General features: G+C 44.3%; 1 non-coding gene across 1 annotated transcript; it reads left to right on the forward strand.

Annotated features, from left to right (window-relative positions):
- The first annotated feature begins 2164 nt into the window (after window positions 1-2164).
- Window positions 2165-2237, forward strand: TRNAK-UUU (transfer RNA lysine (anticodon UUU)). The gene has a single exon. It is a non-coding gene; the product is annotated as a tRNA-Lys (tRNA).
- Window positions 2238-4821: the final 2584 nt, after the last annotated feature.

Consider the following 4821-nt stretch of genomic DNA (forward strand, 5'->3'; position numbering starts at 1 on the left):
TGTCACCACCAGTCCACCGAACCAGCTGTAGATCGCTAACTCTCTTGTCGATGCCCGGAACTTATGTACGAGTTAATAATGAATTGTTCCCGAGTAGAGAGGGCAGGATAAGGATTCAGTAAGAAGGAGAGTCTACTTATGGAAATGCCATCCTCTCTTTCCTCAGTAACGGAGTGACTAGCTACCCCGACTTTTTATTCCAGTTCCATTCTTACTGGTGCAGGAGTCCAAAGTGCATCTTCCAACTCCCTAACTGCGTCTTCCATGAAGTTCGGGAGACCCCTCACGTGCCGCTGCCCGTGAGACTCGCCTTTGTACACTTTGCGCACCGCTTCGACTAGACCCCGCTACTACCTCGTATCCAAATACCTGCGATCTAGCTCATTCTTTTTTAAGCCCTGCAAGCCTAATAGAACCTTGTTTCCTGGGCCAAGTCAGCCTATAAGTAAGTAGGGCTGAAGACAATTTGTTTGTTAGTTTTTCAATCTTCTTCCTTCTATGCTTAGAGTAAGTGGAAATGACCTCCTTGATCAGCAAGTAAGAGAGCGGTAGTTCAGTCTCCGACAAGTGAGGCCGAATAGCCCCAGGTGTCCTTTTCCTTCTAAACTAGCTGCTCTCGCTTGACTCTTCTAGTGAGCAAGCAAACTGGTCGGGGAACAGGGTCGGATCAAAGTAAGGAATGGGAATAGCACTCACTCGTTGAGGGTAAGCCAGAAACAGGGGTTGTCCTCTCCCTTACTTAAGTCCTAGTCCATCTTTTCGTGCCCCAAAGGGGAAGTCAAGTAATAATGAGGGAACTTGACCCACACCTGACGAAAGAGTTTGGTTGCTCGAAGGAAGCAGAAGCAAAACCTGCTTTCTTTCTGTCCCAACCTCCAAGGGTTCCTCCCTGTATGACATAGTCCATTGGATTGGGGCAATGGTACGCACCTATGTTTTGTCTCCCCTCTCTCACTTCCTCGTCAGATCCTGGTCCCAAAGGGCAATACATTGAGTCGGAAAGACGGGGGGCTTTCGTAAATTCCATTTTGCAGCCGAACTAGCCCCTGGATCAGCTCTCATAGTGGGAGAATCAGAGTCAAGTTAGGCACAAAAGAGGGGGTTGACATCATTCATCGTGATTGGATCAATCAGACTCCCCCATAGGAAATGCCAAGGGGCGCCCTTTCTCATTATCATCTACCGCCCATTTCTTCATCATCTGCTGCTGCCTTAAGTGCGTAAAGTAGGCTCAGCTTCTTAGGTTTCTAAATATCTTGTAGTAGCTGAAGGTAGTCCAGTCCGCTTGTTAGATTGAATTGAATCTTATATAACCTACGTAGCTAAAGAGAAAATCATAATAGTCTAAGTGGACCTCTCAAAGGTATAAATAAGTAGACATTAGTCTTACTGGTTCGGTCTTTTTCTTTTTTTGTTATGATGCCCACATTTCATACTTCTCAATTCTTATTTATTCAAGGGTGCGCATGTACTGAGTGACTCTAGGTCTATTCAGATGCAGCTTCAAGAGAGCTTTATTCGGCCTTTGTATGACCGTCTTCCCTTCCTGTCTATCTCCTTCAGTCAGGTAGTTCTGCTTCCGATGCCGGAGGAGCAGGGTGGGATAGAAGGGTAGTTTCTGAGTTCGAGATGTCTGAGCTTGGAGGTTCCGCTTCTCTAATGTGATAATAAAGCAACAAGCAACACCGCTCCCGTGCGCTCATCCCTTGCTTGTTCTTGAGTGCTAGTCATTCATCCCTAGCTGGGTTCTTGGGATATCTTGATTCTCTTTATGATGATGTAAGGGTCGGCAACAATGAATAAGGAATCGATCGGAAGTTCGCGCCAATCGATCTTATGTAGGAGTAGGAGGTAGCGCGAATCCCCTCTTTCTTTGTTTAGAAGAGTGCTGGACCTCCACAACGTCAAACCATAGAACACAGCTCCTTTCGGTCGAACCCTAGGAAAGATGACTTTACCTTTTTCGTAGATAGTCTGAGTTCGAGCTACTGTAGTCTCCCCCGTTGACCTTGTTTTTTAGATAGAATCCTCAATGAGTGGAAAGGACTCCCAGACTTGCTCCACAGTACTATACCATACAGAGCCGCGCCCTTGTGATATGATAAGAAGAAAAGGGGCCAGGCCGCCCTCTTTTCTTTTCCGCACCAAGCCTTCTTGTAAAATCGGGTGTATAGCTCAGTTGGTAGAGCATTGGGCTTTTAACCTAATGGTCGCAGGTTCAAGTCCTGCTATACCCAAAACAAAAAAAACCACTCTTGTATTCGTAAGGATGCATAGTAGCCTTCAAAGAGCACTCTTTGGCCTTGAGAAAAGCCCCTTTCTCATCAACATCTCGACTTCGCTCGTTGTTTGAGGTTAGTATAAAGGAGATCAGATCTGTCCCGGGAATCGAAGGATACAGAAATATGGAATCGAGCACAGATTATAGGAAACAAGCAAACAGAACAGGTTGGATCCCATCTTTAACTGCACAGAGCAGCAGCCTACTATTGATTGATGATCTTACCTTCCTGAGAGTCGAGGAACAGCAGATGAGATAGCCGAAAGGGGGGACCCCGGGTAATAGGTTTCCTTTTCCGGTTTAGGCTTGAGAGAAATCAGGAACTGAACTGAGCACTTCACAAGTATGGATTGGATTGGATTGTTTCATTCTGATACCAACTTTCATGCTGGAAGGTAAGGTTGCCATACTGGGAAAGGGGGAAAGGAAATAGGATCCCCTCTCTTCTCTACAGGAATGAACTTCTCCTCGCCGACCACTGGCACTATACTTAGGTTAGGCGCAATAGGTGACTTAGGTTGGGTTGTCTGGATCAATCCTACAACGAATAGCTCTCTTTCCTTTTAATGGAACACTCACTAGATTCTGCTAAATAAGGATAACTGCAAAGATAAGCCGGGTCATTCGAAAATCAAGGAAATATTTCCTGGATTTTCTGCATGGCATATTTCCTATCATTTCACAACCTACTTTTTTTTCTTAGTTAGATACTATAGCACCTTCCCTTCATGGGGAGATGTTTATATACCATCTAAATTCATTCATTCATTCATTACTTACTTGCTCTTCTTTCCCAGTGATCGGAATAGGGATTTCCATGGATTGTAGGCCCTCGATTGTAATGATGGTATCAATGAAAGATGAAATAACATGATACTATTTAAAGCAATGGTTGATAGAGCGAGGTCTAACCTTGATTGGGTAGACCGAGAAGCAAACCACTAAGCAACTGGACTGCAGCCCCGAGAAAACAAGCAGTTCGGAAAAGCAAGTCAGGAATACGGTGGCAATGCAGCAACGATACGCATTCCCGCAAGGGGTAGTGAAAAGCCATTAGGGGGAAGAGATAGGTTTCTTATTCTAAGCCAAATTACTATACAATAAGGAGATTACCATTATGAGATGACACTTGAGAGGGCACTTTAAAGTGATTGAACCCACTTTCCATGTTAGTTTAAGCAACAATATCGCTAGGGACCAAAGTAGTGAAAACGACAGCTCCATTTTCCAAAACTTTCTGTCTCATAAGACTGTGAAACCACACAATTTGACATTCCCCTTGGGAAATAGGGAAAAACAGGCCCCGGATTTCGATAACTTATGTCTCGCCTAGTGGAAAAGTACACAATTGACTAAGAAGATTGGAAGGTGGTACGAAAATACTCATCGGGTCTTTCGTTCCAGCAGTCATGATATAGCTTCTAGCTTTGACCGCTCTTAAGGTGCCCGCACTCTTGGCTTGAATCGCCGACTTGTGTTTCGGTTTAACCGAAAAGCAGAATCCTATCATTTCACTACTCGACAGAGGCTCCTCATTCATCCATCGGATAGGACGCCCCATCTATGGACCAAGAGAACGAGATATTTACTTTTTTTACATCTGTAACTACATTCTCACATTTCTTTTTTGATCTCATGACTTTTTATGCGATCGGAAAACGAATGAGATCAGAAAGATAGGCGGACGACTTGACCATAAGGTCGGATGTTTCTGTGAGCAGTAAGCAGCGGATCTCCCCTTTTTGGGGGAAAGCTGGTTAAACAAAACTAGGGATAGCTAGCAGGTATTTTCTAAAGGTTCAAAAAGAAGGTATTTCAAAAGGGCTTTGGCAAAGGAGGTTCACCTTGCCTGCTTTCCTTGTCCTCCGTTCATCGATATCCTATACTAGATACCTTTGCCTTTTTCGAGTGGAGGCAGTAGGCTATTCTCGTTCTTAGCTTTATACGCCGAAACATGCCATTGCGTAGGCTCGTAGGCGTAATTCGTATTCGTATTTGTTATTGGCATACGTAATTTCCTTACTACGTCTATCGCTCGTAGGAATATCTCTAAATATGAATCGTAGTCCTCGTATGTACATCTTTCGTATTGTGATAAAGCACCTATGCCGCTAGAAATAGTAGCGCCTTAAAGAAGGCGTTCCAGGTTCTTTTTCCCCTGGTTTGTATCGGAGCTGACCACTGATAATAGGCAAAATGAAACATTTGGTGTGTTTTAATTCATTCTCAATCTTGTTTCCCCTTGCGCTCCGAGGGAAATAAAGGGGAAATCACTGATTCATTTGGAGCTGTTTTCTAACTGACTCATTGACATGAGAGATTGGATGCGATGCGCCAGTCACTCATACTACAGCGGACAAAGGTCACCGGCAAACGACCGTTCCACAATGGAACCTGGCACTACTGTTTGCCCTAAGGGCCGACCCACCTTTTCAGAGAAACAGACACATGACATCACTATATTACGCATTTTCGAGATAAGAAAGTGGAGAATGCACTCTTCCCTTTTTTTACATTTTAAACTCATGTTCATGGTGTGT

This window comes from Triticum aestivum, chromosome 1B (assembly GCF_018294505.1).
Source record: "Triticum aestivum cultivar Chinese Spring chromosome 1B, IWGSC CS RefSeq v2.1, whole genome shotgun sequence".
In the NCBI taxonomy this organism is placed as follows: Eukaryota; Viridiplantae; Streptophyta; class Magnoliopsida; order Poales; family Poaceae; genus Triticum; species Triticum aestivum.